General features: G+C 33.6%; 1 protein-coding gene across 2 annotated transcripts in view; it reads left to right on the top strand.

Moving 5' to 3' along the window:
* The window catches only part of LOC135126635 (furin-like protease 2), a 429,769-nt gene that overhangs the window by 51,292 nt on the left and 359,301 nt on the right, over positions 1-19,176 (top strand). Inside the window, exon 2 of one of the 2 annotated variants that reach the window (XM_064052672.1) lies at positions 14,057-14,086. The exons of the other annotated variant lie outside the window; for it this stretch is intronic. The gene's annotated coding sequence lies outside the window, so the exon portion shown is untranslated. The remainder of the gene's footprint in view (positions 1-14,056; positions 14,087-19,176) is intronic. 2 annotated transcript variants of the gene reach the window in all.

Raw genomic sequence — 19,176 nt, 5'->3', positions numbered from 1 at the left:
CCAAAAAATTTATGAGTTCATCGTAAAACATTGCTGAATAAATTGTACCCCAAAATGTGCAAAATTTAATATCATTGCATTCATATTTTTAAGATTTGCTTGAACAGGTAACTGAAAAAAAATTAATACGTGAGTCACTTAATTTTATTGATTAAATCAGGAACGGCTGACTCCATTTTTCCAGAAAATTTTTGGAATACAATACTGTTATTTTTGGTATAACCTTGCACCAATCCAAGTTGATAGACGTGTCCTTGCAAAAATGTTGATGACATCATCATAAAAACAACTTTCGACTATTTTTTTCCTAGACATCAGATTTTTGGGAAAAAAATAAAAATTGTATAACAACATTTTACAATAATGTAACTTTGAAATTGCAAAACCGAATGTCCTGAAATCTTGCAATCATTTTAAGGTTATCGTAAAGATGGTCAATCGTCAATCAAAATTTGTTCGTTTATGCCCCCTAAATATTGATAACGTCAATTTACAAATTTGCCAAATAAATGTTTCTTAAATTTAATAGAATTACACACTCCTGCATGTGTGATTTAACAATTCGTGTTTAATTTTTATCCTAGACATCCAGGTTTTTTCGAACTTTGAAATTGCAAAATCGGATGCTCTGAAATTTTGTAAACGTTTTAAGGTTATAGGAAACGTGGTATATACATCGTTAATCAAATTTATTCGTTTATGGCCTTACCAAAAATTGCATGTGTGACTTATGAATGCGTATTGCGCATTCAATTTTTGGGGAAAAAAATCAAATTTATAATAATATTTTACAATTTAACTTTGAAATTGCAAAACCAAATACTGTGAAATCTTACAAATATTTTAAGGTTTTTGCAAACATGGTAAATTGTTGAACACAATTTGTCCGTTATCTTACATCTTTTGTCGAATAAATGTTTTTCAAATTTATAAGTGTTTTTGGGAAAAAAACTGAATGTCTTTAATTACTTGAGGAGTCCTCTCCTCTATGTTGACAGACAGGGACAAAATTAATCATATTTCATTTTCTTTTAACCGCTGCTGCTTGTAATCTGAACGTGGTAATAGTCGAATTCTTTCTAAGTATAAACATACACAGTCAAAGGTTGAAAGTTAAGCATGTACTGGGAAATTGAGAATAGGTATATTTTATCCCGTTGGTTATCTCTTTAAGGCCCGCTTTTACCAACCAGGGATAAACCAAGGATAACTCTATTCCTTGGATAAACGTCGGATAGCGATTTTACAATCATAGGATAACTACGGAATAGATAAAATTAGGGATAAACAACGGTATTTCTTAACCCGCGCTGTGGACATGGGATAAGAATTTATCCAAGGAATAGCAATTAATAATAACACTATCCCACATCATTTTGATAACTGATTCGAAACTATTGACTCTATTTTTTCTTTTAGAAGGTGTAGATCCACATTATTCTCTCGTTTCTTCAGTTTTATCAAAATGAACAACATAACCTCCAAAAAGTTAACCTACGATGGTTGCATGTACATACATTGCTTTATTCACGAATATGGATTTATAATATTCCTAATCACTCTAATCAGTTATAATATAACAAGTGATATGATTATTATCGATAATATTTCGAGTGAAACCGCGCTGCAGATTCAACGAGTGCGAAGCACGAGTTGAATGTGCTGCTTCGGTTTCACGAGCCATATCTTCGATTATTAATCATATCACGAGTTATATTCAACATGAGAATATAATAAATGAACACATTTTTTGATAATAGAATTGATTTCGTCGTTTTGAGCTTGCCCCCAACGTTGGCAAGCCATAAAAGACAAAAAAAATTACGAAATTTTAAAATTTGTCAATTTGACAGTTTTTAAATTTAGGTAGCAACAGACCACAATAAGGCAATAAAATTATTATCGCTGTGATAGACATGTAACTAAGGGCATGAACAAATTCTATTGGAAGAAATGGGGTCACGTGATTCATGAATTATATTCTCAGTTATAATATAACAAGTGATATGATTACACTATGCAACACTAAAAAATTCACAGAAAGTTCAGATAGTGTTTGAGGTTGGGTATACTCCATATACTAAAGAAAAAAATGTTTTATACTCATATCACATCACAAAACATAGATAACGGGTGTTTTGTTTTTCGTACTTTTTGGGACACTTGATTGCATCTAATCGTAAAAATATCGCTTTTATGTATCCACCCATGCTTGCAGACTTCTGTTGGTGTCTTCAGTGGGATACTGCGAGATCTGGCTACAATAGGAATGCCAATCGTTCGAAAAAAAGACCTTTTTCAATGAAAAATGAAGTATTGTTTTATTAATTTTGTATGATTTCAAAAAAATTCAATAAACACTTTTCATTTTGAAACCTGATGTGATAGGTTGGGTACCTATACTCCATATACTAAAGAAAAAAATGTTTTATACCCATATCACATCACAAAACATAGATAACGGGTGTTTTGTTTTTATTACTTTTTGGGACACTTGATTGCAGTTAATCGTAAAAATATCGCTTTTATGTATCCACCCATGCTTGTAGACTTGTGTTGGTGTCTTCAGAGGGATACTGTGAGATCTGGCTACAATAGGAATGCAAATCGTTCGAAAAAAAAGACCTTTTTCAATGAAAAATGAATGATGTTTTATTAATTTTGCATGATTTCAAAAAATTCAATAAACACTTTTCATTTTGAAACCTGATGTGACAGGTTGGGTACCTATACTCCATATACTAAAGAAAAAAATGTTTTATACCCATATCACATCACAAAACATAGATAACGGGTGTTTTGTTTTTCGTTCTTTTTGGGACACTTGATTGTAGTTAATCATAAAAATATCGCTTTTATGTATCCACCCATGCTTGCAGACTTCTGTTGGTGTCTTCAGAGGGATATTGCGAGATCTGGCTACAACAGGAATGCCAATCGTTCGAAAAAAAAGACCTTTTTCAATGAAAAATTAAGTTTTGTTTTATTAATTTTGTATGATTTCAAAAAATTCAATAAACACTTTTCATTTTGAAACCTGATGTGATACGATTCTTTCAAGCATAATCCTTAATTGAGGTTGAGGTGAGACATTTTAACTACATACTGTGCATTCTGTGAATTTTATTTTTTTTTAATTTGTTGCATAGTGTTATTATCGATAATATTTCGAGTGAAACCGAGCTGCAGATTCAACGAGTGCGAAGCACGAGTTGAATGTGCTGCTTCGGTTTCACGAGCCATATCTTCGATTATTAATCATATCACGAGTTATATTCAACATGAGAATATAATAAATGAACACATTTTTTGATAATAGAGTTGATTTCGTCGTTTTGAGCTTGCCCCCAACGTTGGCAAGCCATAAAAGACAAAAAAATTTACGAAATTTTAAAATTTGTCAATTTGACAGTTTTTAAATTTAGGTAGCAACAGACCACAATAAGGCAATAAAAATATTATCGCTGTGATAGACATGTAACTAAGGGCATGAACAAATTCAATTGGACGAAATGGGGTCATGTGATTCATGAATTATATTCTCACCATAATAAAAAATCGAGACACACTCTGAAGTCGTATTACAATCGCTAACGCACATTATTTATTATTAATCCATTAGCCCTTGCTACGTCACCAAACCCTAGCTGTCGATTGCCGCTGCAAAGATGATAGAATGAGAAACTTCTACATTATAGAGGAAAATTGTGAGAGTAATGTTGTCACAAAGCAGATCCAAGGAAACATTTCTGCATCAGAGAAAAATTGCTTTGGTAATGTTATTGTAAAGAAGATCCAGGAGGAGATGAACATTGTGGGCGTAATTCACATTCACGCATGAATCATGAATCTCATCACCGAGAAAAATGGGAATAAAATTGTAATTTTGATTACTATGTCAATGTCCCATTCGTCCTACCTGGCTCCTGATCTCTTCATTACTACCGAAATCAAAAACTTCCACCTGTTCTCCCCATATTTATTAAAATTTCTGTAAACTTTTGGATAACACACTTGTGTTGTGTCAATATTTTTGACATTTTACGTATCATTTTGTTACCAACATCACAACAAAATTAGGTAAACCGAGGGATAACTAACGATCAGATAAAAAGTATTGTAAAAGCAGTACAGATTTATCCAAGGGTTAAATGACGGGATATATTTATACCTTGGATAACTATTCCCATGTTTATCCACGATTTGTAAAAGCGGGCCTAAATATATTTCATATTGTCCACATTTGTGCGGACCGTACCCCCAAGAATTTGGGACTGCGGCATTGGTTGTTACTTTATAGATTATCACAAAACCAAAAACGCAAAATCAAATTTTATAATTTTTTATTTCCGTTTCTCTATGATGTGGCAGGTAGATTTTAGAAAAAAAAAATTGTTGTTAGGTTTTTAATAAAAGTAAAAAAACTATATTGGCAAAAACAACCCTATTACAATCTTATTTTGTATGTTGTAGAAATACTAAAAAATTATCACGAAAAATGTTTTAATCAATAAATGATAAAACTGTTAAAAAAAATCTCTGTTCACTGGAAACGAGATGGGGTATGGTTTAATCATCGTTGTGGGGTAGGTAGAGCGAAAAGCTTAGTCCTCTTAACACCAAACCCCGTAATAAATGAATCAAGGCGGACTGTTTATTTCCTCCATATTTTAGTTGGCTTGAAATAATTATTATTGTATTGTGCTAAACAGTGGTTATGAAACACATTTTAAGACTTCTCTGTTTGTCTTTTAAACCAAAGTTAAAGATCAGTTAATAAGAATTTTAGTTTTTCACTATTTGGGCGTCTGTTTCAAATAGATATTAGATTTACAAAGTTATCGGCAATTAAAATTAATTTTCTTAAAAACTTTTCTATGACGCAGGATTAGACGCAGCGTTAAACATATCATTTCAGAGAAGACATACAGATTCAATTCCAAGGATGATTTGATTACAATTTATGTCGCATGCCCGATAGTTTATGCGTACTGAGATTAAACAAACATTCAAATTTCGTTATACTGAATAAAGAAAAAAATATTTACATGATAACATTGATAACAATATAATGAGTGAAAACTTCTGTGGAACTTGTTGATTTTAACCTGATTTGCTTTCTTACTGTATTTGTATTGAGCTAGTAATTTTTGTCACACTTATTATCATTATTGCAGCTGGCACATCGTATCGATTTGTTTTGATTAAAAGCAGAAACATTTCGAAATTAATTAAATCAATTTACGTTGGTCTATAGAAACAGCTTTAAACAGGTAACCTCTACTGTGCATTTCCTTTATTTATTTATTGGCAATAACTCACGAAATAATGGAATCGCTATAAGTAAGCACCTAAATAGCTGTACTTTAGCGGACTGAAACTCAATCAGCATAAATCTGTTCCATAAATATCACCCACCTGTAACCTAAATTTCTAAATATTCGTTACTGTATATTTTTTTTTCGATGGCGAAGAACAAAGTTTGCTGTGTCCTATAAATAACGTTTTCGAACCGATCTAGCCTAAGATAACAAAAAGGCGGAGGATTAGATAGAATGGTGAAGTACCACTTCCAGAAAGTGGCAGGCCTGAAGTGGTCCTCCTGCTTTGAGTTGACTTTTTCCTAAATAAACTTACTTATTGTTTTCGGTTCTCTAATGGACACCTATAAAAGCTTCCGACTGACCGCAGTCCATCCAACAAATTCGATTGTTTCTACGGTTTAACGTTATTTTTCTAGTGCGGATCAAATACTTGATGAAATAATTCGTCTAAATGAGAGAAACGAGGGAGATTTAGCTGCTGTTTGATGTACGCGAGAAAAACTTTTACGGATTTGTCATTTAACCGGGGAATTTTGCTTTTTCCATTTTTTTTTGTTGTGTATACTCATTAGTATTAGCAAAATAAAAATACGGGGGTGACCTGTTTAAGGTGATTACTCGGGAAAAATCGGGTTTTTTTACTAGCTTGTACTAATTCAGAACGTGCCCTGCATTTGCAGAACTTTGTCACTTATTCAATGGAAAATGTCAAGGGAAGAAATACGTAGATATAATAATGATTTTTTTAACAGAGTGCCCAATAGTCAGTATTAACAACAATACGTCATCTACATATACGGGGATATTTTTGTAACTCTGAACATATAAACGTCATTATGGGCTTAATCCTTATGTTCAGTTTCAAAAATCACACATCAATACATTAAAGTATGAATATGTCCAATGTCACGTAAAAAATGCACATCTAATATTATAGAACAAGAAATTCCAAAGTAATTGGATGAAGTTAATGAGGACATTGGGTTTTGTTCTGGATATCACAAATAATTTAATTTTTTTTATTCAGTTAAAACGTAATTTGTTCTATTTCATTTGTGGTGTTTTATACAAGATGTCATGTGTAAATATTGTTTACATTTTTGTAAATCCAATGAACATTGTTCTCGAAGATGTTCATTAAATGAAACTAGTTGCGAAACTTTATTTTATTTAATTTCAATACAAAAACTTTCACAGCGTTTCTTTATTTGCACTAAAAGTTGTAAAAAATATTGAAATAATAACAATTTGAAAAAAATGTGAAATTTAGTTGGCCTAGGAAAAGTTCTTCTTCATGCGTATACAATATTTCAATGAGTTCGCAACGCTAAAAAGTATGTTTTACTTTTTAAAAGAGTTTCGGCACGAATCTTTGTTTGAGGTTGTCAATAATTTTTTCAGCTCCTTTTTGTAAAGTAATAATTATATTACCTTCCAGTGAAGAACCCTAATGAATGATGGATGATGATGATCATCATCTTATATGTGTATGAAAAAAAGTATAGTAGACTCGTTTAACAACTTCTTGAGTACATTGGTTGGATAACACCTGCAAAGCATAACACGTTTTGGATAATCTAGTGCTTAAATGTCTTATATGTTCTACCCAAGGAATTCTATAATCAAGAGTCACACCTAAAGGTTTGGAATATTCACTTAATATTAGTTTCAGAATCTAGATTTCTACCCGAATCACTTATTAAATTTCATCACAGATGTCTAATAAAGTAAGACACACAAGGACCTGTCTACATTAATATCTATTTGATTGTTAATCTAGTACTCTATACAGAGTGATGGGATTTTTTTAACCTGAAACTTTCAAAAATCTTGGAAAATAAGAATTCTGCGAAAAAATGTTCAGTCGCGGGGGAAATCCATTAGTGCTAAAATTAGCCCCTCTCCCCTCTCCTTGTAGGTGGGACAGGGGTTAACTTCGAAATGCTATTTTTTATTGCAGATTCCAAGTCTACGGCTAAAAGTACGTATGATTTGTTTGAAACATTTTTTTCGATTCGGGCTAGATGGCGTTGAATCGATGAAATTCAAATTTTTTCGATTTCTCCTACTGGGAACCTATGCATACGATTCTGCAATACATTGGCAATCAAAAATACCACGAAATTCGTCGTCAAAAAAGTTTATTCATCTTGCAAATTTCGAATAACTTGGAAATTGTTAGCTGTAGAATTGTAAATGGCTGGCGAATAAACTACTTTTAGTGTAACCCAGGAACAACGATGTGGACGAAGTAGTTTTTTGTTCCCTTCGGAATGCTTGATTAACGTGAGTTCCTTGCAGAGATGTAACCTTTATGTTCAACATAGTGAATCCTATTACTAATCAGTCACTGAAACATTAAAACTAGATTCCTGCAAATACCAAAGTTTCTCAATTTGTGTAACAGAATACAATGATTTACCATGTCAAATGCCTTAGACATATCCGTGTATATCACGTCCACCTGTACTTTGTTATCGAGTGATTCAGATACAAAGTGCGTAAATTCACATAGATTAGTAAGAGTTTCACAAACCCGTGTTGTTCTATGACAATATATTTTTCAACGTGTGAATATACTATATTCGATATAATGGATTCAAACAGTTTGGCAAAGTTGCAGAGCAATGCTATTGGCCGATAACGTTTCACATCAGCCTTATTTCCTTTCTTAAATACAGGACACACTTTTTGACTTTTTCCACTTACAAAGATAAATAGATTTCTGTATAATTAAATTAAATATATGATATAGTGGCTCAAACGCATTGATGTTATCTGGTTCTGATGTATTGTTGTTCTTCAGCTTCTTAGCAGCTTTCTTGATGTCATCTTTTTTATTTCAAAGAGGGATAGCATGTCACAATTACTTGAAATATCACCGTAAGAATCGCAGGGTACGGAAACACAACACTTTTTATTGCAAAAGTCAGAGCCACCGATATCACAGATGCAGTTGTTATCACAGGCACGGTTATCACGAGAAGTTTTGTATACGTTGGCGAATTCAACAGCAAACAATGTCTTGGGGGTCCTCCAACAGTATGTTATTGTCACCAACAGTCGTGCTGCCTGGGATTCGGTCACAATGACGTTTCATATTAACGTAAGACCAGAAGTGTGTTGGGTCCCTCTTGATACAGTCCTCTGCCCTATGAATGAAATTATCGTGTGCAATCTTTATATTCCGTCTTAAATTCTGTCTTAGCTGTTTCGTTTTGTCAAGATCATATTGTAACTTTAGTTTCCTATATTGATTCCAATGTTTATTATTTAATTTTATTTGTGATATTATATTCTTTGAATACCAGACTGGATAGTTGTTTTGCCTTTTTGTTGAGTAAGGTCTAATTGGAACATAAAGCAGAAATAAGTCTTGTAAATTTTTATACAAGTAATCACAAGCCAAATCAACATCTTCAAAATTATTAAAATTTGACCAGTCTATGTTGGAAATTGCAGCATACAATTCTTGAAAATTAGCTTTCGTGAAATCAAATTTAGCATTACATGTATTACCCTTAAAAGGAGTATTCGGCAATTCATTTATTTGCACAAGAGTAGACAACGACAGACATGGATGGTGTAAATCTATTTGAACAAGTGGTTCATTACAATTTTCAACATGAATTCCTACGTTTTCAGTCGATATTACTAAATCCAGGGTTCTAACATTAACATTCTTCATGTTGTTATGTTGAAGTAGATTATTTAATGTTAAAAAGTTGTCATAAGTATGATACAACTGCGTTTTTTTAAGTCCTTCCATACAGTCACAAAGCTCAGTTATGTTAAAATCACCTGTTATGATAATTGATAGGTCAAAGTTAAACGAGGCATCCAGAAATTCAAACAAATGAGTATACGATCGTAATGGTACAGAGGGTGGAATATATACATTGACTATTGACAATTATTTTCGATGCAGTGTAATTTGAACAGAAACTATATCAATCTCAGGTACTGGTGACTGACATGGGATTTTTTGCGCCATAAAGTAATCGTTTACAGCAATAAGGACTCCACTTCCACGTCCTGAAGTTCTGTCACATCTAAATACATTGAAATTGGCAGGGAAAAGTTCACTACCAGATACATTATCACTAAGCCACGTTTCGGTCAGCAATACCACAGGTACATCATCACAAGTACAAATATTGTTATAAAAGTAATTGACTTTGGAGTTCAAACGCCTAACATTTTGGTAAATAATATTAAGAGTTGCTGTTAAAGTGTTTCTTCGCTGAAGTTGTTTTTTACTCCCTTAATAATTATTTTCGGTACTCCATTGATATATCTTAATTTAATATTTGCTTCTCCTTTAGATAATCGCCCTTTGAATTCTTTACGGATCCTATAAGACAAATCCTGTTGCTTCACTGTTAAGTCACGATTGATATATACATTATTAGTTGTTTTATATTTACGTAAAATAAACTGAACTTGATCTGCTGATCCCAACGTAATTTTCACCGGCGATTACGGCCATTTTCAAATTTTCCCAACCTGAAGCATCTCTGAACGGAGATGCCATCCCTTATGGGAGCATCTAAGTAACTTAAGAATTTGGTTATGTCCTCCTGTTTCCTGTCATTGGAAGAGTTAGCTATTGATTCAGGAAGGTTATGAATAATTACATTCGTCGATCGAATTTGACGATCGAAACACTCAGACTATTATCTCCTCTTCAGATAACCTTTTTCCACATTGACTTATACCCTGACCTTCCAATTTCTTTTCCATAGTTCCTAATTTCTCCTTTAATTGTGATAGGTACTTCCGTTTTAAGTGCAGTAACTATTTCCATAATATTGCAATTCTCACAAAAGAAATTGATCTTACGTTTTGCAGACTTTAGGCAGTCTGCTTCTTGTCTCGATATGCCAGCACAAGTTATGTGAATTGAATGTCTACCTATATCACACACAACACCGTCATTGTTACTACTGGTTTTCTTGCAAATAATGCATAATTCCGGCATTTTACTTAATAATATCAATGGCTGATATGAAGCAATATAAACACGTCTGTCTTACTACTACGCGCGCTACATGACCGAGGTACGGTTTTAAAGAACTGTGCAGCCTCTCTTTCCACTCCGCTTTCTATTCTAACAGCGCAATCATTCATGCAATCTAGACTTCCCTCCGACTGGAAAACGGCGTTCGTCAAACCAATTTACAAGAACAAGGGTGATAAGTTTGATGCATCAAACTATATACCGGTGAGTTTGACATCGCTCGTGGTCAAGGTCATCGAATCCATTCTTTATGATCATTTAGTCAAGTTTCTTATAAATTACAATCTAATTCCACCTGAGCAGCATGGCTTCTTACCTGGGAAATCTGTCCAATCTAATCTTTTGCGCTGTTTGTCAGACTGGACTAGCGATATCGATCTGGGTCGCTCCATATCTTGAGTTTTCGACAAGGTTCCGAATCGTAGGCTTCTTCACAAATTGCAACATCTTGGTATATGAGGAAACCTTGGGTGGATAAATTCTTTTCTGAGCGATAGAACATTTCGTGTCAAAGTCGGTGATAGATCTGTCCATGTTGTGAGTGAGGTGCCCTAGGGCTCGGTGCTCGGCCCGCTACTCTTTGTCGTTTATACTGCCGATATTAAGAACATCATCAGCCTTTCGCCATGTTTGCAGATGATGTCAAGCTTTACAACAGTTGTGCGAATTATAGGGACTTAGAACGAGATCTTCCAGAAATATATTACTGGACTCATGATTGGTTGTTACCTTTGAATTTAGACACGTGCATAATCCTGCACCTTGGGAATAATAACCCGAAATACGTTTATTTCGTTGACAACTTAACTCTTTCATGTACAGATTCGCACGTTGATTTGGGTGTTATTGTCACCTCCAATTTGTCATGGACTGAGCACGTCCAGCGAGTTGCGAGCAAAGCAAATAAAATGCTCTTTCTTCTGAACAAAACATTTTCCAGAGCTAGTCCATTAGTCTTTTCTAAACTTTTCAAAACATATGTGCGGCCTTTTGCTAGAGTTTGCTAATGGTGTCTGGTCTCCCATACTTCAAAAAGACATTTTATGCTTGGAATCCATTCAGCGTCGAGCAACCAGATTTCCGTTCGGCAAAAATCGGGCTCCTCACTGCGAAAGGCTTGCACAAATGCATCTCTGCCCTCTTTCAGACAGGCGCAAACGAGGGGATCTAATCATTACTTATCAGGCCTTGAGTAATAGTCTTTCCCCAGTCAGGCATCTCTTCCCTCTCAATACCTCAGACCGCACCAAAGGGCATCCTGTAAAGTGTTTGACAGTTGAAACGCGTTACCCAAGGATATAGTGCTAGCTTCATCTATTGTAAGTTTTAAATCAAATTATGATACATATTGTGCGACAAAGAATTCTTAAGTTATACTTGAGATAAAACCACTACTCAGTTTGTCGCGGGCATAACAGGCGTAGCCTCTGCCCAATCGATTCCTTAATAATAATAATAATAATATCTGTTTATCTCCACCCCTCCCCAGAAATTGATGATCTCAAAATTTTGCCGAATAATTCCTATCTAAACTCTGCAAAATATGATGAGCCCATAGTTCGAATTTATCATTGCATGAAAGCTTTTTGAATTGAACATACAGAACGCCTCACTCCATTTTCCGGAAAACTTTGTAATGTTTTATTGTGTTAAACTAAAAGTTACAGTCGTCATAAAAAGAATACACATGAAGGTACTTATATATCTATAAAATACAAATTGAAATTATACTCTAAATATACGTTAGCGCTATAAAATGCATTTGAGATTAAAAATGCTTTTATTTTCTTTAGAGCTTCCTTAGCTGATAGTTGTCGGTAACTTAACGGCAGCTTGTTAAAAAATAATAAGCAATAACAATAATTTATGACATTTCTACAGCTGGAAGTCCGTCAATATTAGTATCACACCACACCTATCCAAAGTGATAGATTTACGTGTCCTTGTGAAAACGTTAATGACGTCATCACAAAATGTTATAAAGGAAAACTCATTTGAAACATACGTGCAGCACATGTCGTTACATTTGCTTTAACCTTATATACATGTCTTTCTTTTAACCTGTAACAAAATTGATCGAAGAAATCTTCTCTCGCCCCCGAAAATTAATAAAACAAATCCAGCTTTTTTGGAAGATTAGATTAGAATGAGAACCCTTATAAGTTAAAATGTGTATGTAACGTTAGAGTAAATGTAAAGAAGCGCGCTGGGCTGACGTTCCAAATGAGTTTTCCCTTAAGAAAATCTTATGAATCACGTCAACATTTTTGCAAATAACCATATATCGCTTTGAATGGTGCAGTGTATTACTAACGATAATAGTACTGTACTACCAAATTTTCTGGAAAATGGAGTGAACCGTTCCCGTTTTAATCAATAAAATAAATTGTCTCATTCATTAATTTTTATGAGTTGGCCTATATAAGAATTTTAAAAACTTTTAATCCAATAATACACCACAAGTATAGAATCATCATATTTTGTACATTTTGAATAGGATTTATTCGGCAAAATTTTGGGATGGCGACATCAATTTTTTGAGAGGGGGTAAACGGAATAAATTCTGCCCAACGATTTACCATGATTATGATAACCTGAAAATATTTTCAAAGATATATTTTAAAATATTGTTATAGTTTTGAATTTTTTCCAAAAATTTTGGATGTCTGGGGTGAAAATTCGACACGAATTCACACACCACAAATGCAGGAGTATCTTCTATAAAATTATATTACTAATATAAATTTTGGAGATGACGTCATCCCATTGGTGGTGGGGATGATTAGCCAAATGTTAGTTACCGTATGTACATAATGTACATACAAAATGTGATAACAATCGGTCCAGTAGTTTCGGAGGTTACTTGGCGGCAAAATTTCGTTATAGGCATGAAGTTTGGCGAGACAAGGTGGAGCTTTTTTTCACAATTTTATGGTATGTATCCACGGAAAGTCCAACTTCTTGGGACAGATGCCTCAATGAAGTTGATGGATTATTGCGTTCTGCAACATCTTCTATGACTTCATTGGTACACAATGTTGGTCATGCAGCACCTTTTTTGTGGTGGACACTACCTGTTTCACGAAATACTCGCACAGTGTTTCTAACAACGTTGTAAAAATCAGCAACGATAAAATTACAGTCTGAAAATTTTTGTAGGAATTCTTGTAAAACAGCACCATTGTTATAATGCCATTCGCCTTCAATGGCAACTCCATTTCGGAAGTAGGATTCAATCGTGAATGTTTTATGTTCCATAGTGAAAACCATTTTCCACTTTTATTTTCAAAAAATTCGAAAGTTTGCCAAACACGTGAGTGTCTTAAAGACAATCAAAATCTGCCAATTTAACGTCCACAGCTTCCACTGATCTAAATAATTAATGAACGTACGGTATATATGTACCCGTTTTATTTAACAAAGTTATAACATTTTAACTTTATATATGTTTTGTGGTTTTTCAGAGTTGATTGTATGTATGATGGGTGTATGTATTGTACCTAAATGTGACATCATACGAATAATGCTAGTTGGATAACTTTGTCAGAAAGTCGTTTCCTTATTTCCGTCTGCGGAAGTACGGAAGCTCAGCTTTAGTTGACTTCCTTCTACCTTTTAGACATTCTGTGTGTCGTTTCCGGCAAATGTTTCACTTAATTATGTGGGACCTCTTATGGAAAAAAACATACCTTAAATTGTTTGTTTGTTTCAGACTTGCCAACATTAGACTCGAGCTGGGAAGGTAAGAGATATTATCTTTGTGACGAAGTAACTTATTCCCAAACGTTTTGCAAATACAGATAATGCTAATAATCGGCAACACTCTTATTCCACATATAATACTCGTATATTAAGCTCAAAAATGATATAAAATATTTATTGCACATCGCACTGCATTTTCAAATATAGAATAATGTTAAACTCGGGAAACATAAAAGTAGAGAGGCGGCCGACGGACTCGATTACAATACTTCCTTCGCTTACGCTCGGGAAGTAAAAAGAAATTAAAGTTTTCCTTTCATAATCTAACGCTCTCTCAACTACATTGGTGACGCCGACGTGATGCGACGCTACACTCTAATAGTCGATTCACTAAATTTCAAATTAATAAAACCAGTTTTTAATTATTCAAAAGGTTTTAATTAAATATAAAAATTTTTAAATAATAATTAATTTATCCATTTTGATTCAAATATTTTTGTTTATCAATGTAAATATTAAAAGTACAGTTATTTAAATTTTGAAATATTTTAAATTTGCGCAACTGGAAATCTCAAGACAAGTTATTATTGTTTAAGCTTAACCTGAAGTTACATTATAATTGTCCGACTTTGTCAATATCTTCCTGTTGGTAATCATCTTCTGAGTTATAGTTTTCCACATAACTCTCAGCAATAGTGCTTGAACGCCAAGCATCATGATGTTTAAGATCTAGAATGTTTCCTTCAGCATCAGCCAACAAGGTGGTTGAGGATCTCCGAAAGCAGTGTCCTCTATAACTGTCTGGATCATTAAGTTTTAAAAACTTGGCATTTAACTTTGGCTATCTACAAAAAGAGTTAATACCCACCAGTGGCTGCTCGTGGCTTACTTGAATAGGGGGGTATTTAGAGAATAAAATTTTTGATAATATGTACGAGTATAGATTTATAGAACCCATATTTTTTGTTTATTTAAATACTCACTACAGTGGCTTCCCCTTCACCTTGAGGTACTACTGTCGATGCGTTGATCTACTACGGGGATGCTATAACAGGCCTACTCCCAATGAAAGAAAAATAAATGAAAAACATATTTTTTGAAAAACAACCCAAAATATAAAAAGGGAACACTAAATACCTTTTATAAAAATTGAAAAACAACAACCTCGGGTTGGTAATGATGAAAGCAATAATAAATAACTTGATGTAAGTTCTTAGTTAATTTTGCAAATAAAATCCATTCGTCTATTTTTTTGAGATACAAAATGATTTATAACTACTAAGTCGTTAAAATTTTCGGTGTTCTGAATCAATTCTTTTTTGATTGAACACATTGCTAAAGCAGACAGCCTATCCTGGACCATAGTATTCTGCGTAAAAGATTTAATTCTTTTTGGAGTTGAAAAACAACGTTCACTTTCAACTGTACTTATGGGAATTGTACAAATTATTTCCAGCAGCTTAACGGTTTCTTGAAAGACATTTATGAGGTTGTTTAAAAAAAAACATGAAGTAAGTGAAGCACCATTAGCTTGACCAAAATCTTCTCTTCTGTAGATGGTCATTAATTCTTGTTTTAGTGATACAGGATCAACTTTAAAATTTTTGCTCCTGCTAGGAAGTATTGTTCAGGAAATGCGACTGAATAATCTTGAAAATACGTTACATCAAATAACAAAAACGCTTCTAAATAATCAGTGAATGAAAAGCTATCAGTTATATTAGAAATGATAACATCGTTCACCTCTTTTGCCATTTGTATATTAGTAATTCTACATCATCATTGTCATCAACATTATAATAGTCGCAATTACTTTCATCCCTAATCTTCTGAATATAATTTTTAAAAGCAGATATAGATATTCCTGAATCTTTACACTATCTAGCTGCCGTTGTTATAATTGACTATAAAGAATATCGGAATTTGGAATAATTTTATTAAAAAATATAACCAAAAATTGAAATCTGGTTCCTTCAAATAATTCATCAACCCTGTGGATTTTCTGAGAGTGGCTTTATCATCTTCATTTTCAATGATATATTCGAAACATTCCAATAAATATTTTTTATATTTAAAAATAGTACAAACCACTCGAGAACTAAAATTCCATCGCGTGATTGACCCACTTGGTAGTCTTTTTTTGACAATGTTGTCTAAAATTTGAGTACGTTTTGGCAAACGAGAAAAAACAGCAAAAACCTTCATTATTGGCAAAAAATACTTTTATTTTTCACTCGTATATAATGTTTGTTTTATATCCATGATTTAATAAACGTAAAGCGGCATTTTATATCCGGGGCACAATGAGCGGGCATAAAGAGTTATTACGCCCTCTCATTATGCCCTATTTTGCTAAACCGAATTAAACAAAAATTTAAAAAAATAATTGTTTATTTTTAACTACTTATTTATTTTTTGACAATTTATTTAATAACGAAGATACAAATTACAATTTACAAACTTGCTATTCATACCAAACTAGTCAGGTAAACTTAAACTTTTCGGAGGTGCCTCTAGATTGGAATTATTTCTGCCACTGCTTCCATTCTGCTAGCACCGAATAACGTATTATATAAAAATCTTGAATTGTGTTCACTCATCCTCCAACTACCTTTACAGCATAAAACATTCGTATTTAAATTAATTACAATCATCAAAAAATAACTTAGTTTACCTTCTGAAGTAAATATCTGTTGTCGGAAGCATCTTTTAGAAATTGCATGACTTGTTCGCCAGTCAAAACTCGGGATTTTTTTGCCACATAACCTTTGGGGTTTTTTATAGAAATATGTCAAACGATGATAATTAGAAATGTCTATGTTGTCGTTCACTCTTAAAGTTGTCTTGACCATCGAGTATTTTCACCATAAGGAACTGGGTGAATATTTTTCTGACTAAAAATGAAGAACACAGTTAAATAATTATTTTATAAACAGAATAACTCACCAATTCTTGGAAGTAAGCCACTTCTTAATCTTCCAATTAAGGAAAATTTTGTATTCTTTTTCATATATGGATCCTGATGTCCCAGGTAACACATTTTCATTGGCTTTTTGCGCTTTCTTCACAATGTTTTCTGGAATTTCACAATTTTCCTCATTCATTTCCGCGGTCGAAAATATACGTGTTGACACCGTGAATAGACGCCGTGTTTGCAATAAACATAGAATCTCCTTGACAACAAAATCAACGCCACGTAAATTTTTTTTTTTACGAATTATTTATATAAATTAGTCTTTTTTTTAGATTTTCTCGTGAAAAATAAAAGTGTGTATGCACCACGGGCACAACTTGATGTTTATAAATCTCGGGCAACTTACAAAATCTCGGGCCAGAGGCCCTCGATTTTGTAAACGTTGCCCTCGAATATATTATTATTATTATTATTATTAAGGTATATCTCCTAACAGGCTTAAGAGCCCAATTACTAGGAGACAATAGAAAAATATAGCAAAATATAAAGAAGCAGTTGTTTATCATGTTTCCATTACATATAGGCCATTATACCTGAAAACATTTCTTAATCTCCAATCTTTTACAGCAAAATATGTCAACTTGTTCTTCAATATCTTTATAGGACTCAAGCGTCTGGTATAACGGTGATGATTTCATGATATTTGTTCTGGGTATTGGTTGTTGAAATATAAAATGGAACCTTAAATTATGTGATAGAACCCGAATATTTATCATCGCCACTAATCTTTCGCATTTGATCATGTTGTTAATTACACCATGCAGTAAAAGTACATAAGCACATTGCCTTCTTAATCCCAGACTAATCATCTCAAAACGTTCACACAACACTTTATACGAAAAGCCTCTACACGGGTATACCCCATCCTGCCTAAAAGCCATATACTTTAAGAAACGTCTCTGAACCCGTTCTAAGCTGTTGCAGTGAATCTGGTATATGGGACTCCAAACGACAGAAGAATATTCAAGGCGGGGTCTGACGAGGGCATAGTACAATAATTTCACCACTGCAAGCTCTTGAATTTCCCGAGAATTACGAATAACAAATCCTAGGGATGTGTATGCTGATGTAGATATCTTCCTAACATGCTCTATAAAGTTCACTTCTGTGTCATATGTGACCCCGAGATCTTTTATAAATTGTGGACGCTTCAGAATTTCTCCATCTATTTTGTACTCAAAATTAAAATTCTCTTTTCTCCTGGTGTAAGTCTTTATGAAACACTTATCTTTATTCAAAGGGAGTTGATTGTTTGTGGACCACAGAATTACACGATCTAAGTTTAATTGAAGCCTCTTACAGTCTTCAATATTCTTGATCTCAAAGAAAAGTTTCAAGTCGTCCGCATACAGCAGATATTCAACATCAAGTTGGTTGGTGATATCATCAATGTAGATATTAAAGAGTAATGGGCCCAGAACTGATCCCTGAGGGACCCCAGACGATTGAAGAAATGTGTCAGACGAATAACCCTTGTAATATACATATTGCGACCTGCCAGACAAATAAGAACCAAGAAGTTCAATCAATGAGTTTGAAAAACCAAAAGCTTCCAACTTGTTAAGTAACATTGCATGGTTGATCCGGTCAAAAGCCTTAGAAAAATCCGCATACGCACAGTCTATATAAACATCTTCTTTGTGCCCTTGGTACATAAATAACTATAACCTGCATATTCTGATGTGCAGCCCGTTCTAATATTAAATTTAGCTGGTGAGCGTAACAATGAATATAATTCGCGTCTAGATCGACATTTTTTATTTTCGCTTGAACTCCATTATTGTGGGCCCTCAGGTCTGCAGCCGCATCATAGCCTTGAGCGATTAGCTCTTCGGGTGTTTTGAGGATACCAAGTTTTTCCTACTCGGCAAAAATTACTGAACTTAACTCATCTGAGTTATGACCAGAAGATACTATAAAACCTATGAAACATTCGTGCACTTTGGCATTTTTCAGATACCGCACAATGAAAATCAGCTGAGTAATGCATTATCGCTTGTTTCGTCAGCTTGAATTCCAATATAACGACAAGTATCAATTTCTTGTTGAATTAAATTTTGAGCTACCGCGAATATCGAGTCTAATAGCTCGTGCTGAATTGTTTTTGATAATCCACTAAACACTGTATTTTACAATTTTCAATATGGGATTTTAAA

Source organism: Zophobas morio, unplaced genomic scaffold, assembly GCF_036711695.1.
Source record: "Zophobas morio isolate AGI-343-1 ecotype UQ-CSIRO unplaced genomic scaffold, CSIRO_AGI_Zmor_V1 ptg000011l, whole genome shotgun sequence".
Lineage (NCBI taxonomy): Eukaryota > Metazoa > Arthropoda > Insecta > Coleoptera > Tenebrionidae > Zophobas > Zophobas morio.
Note: the sequence above shows the minus strand (reverse complement) of the source record. Positions and strands in the feature narration are given on the sequence as shown.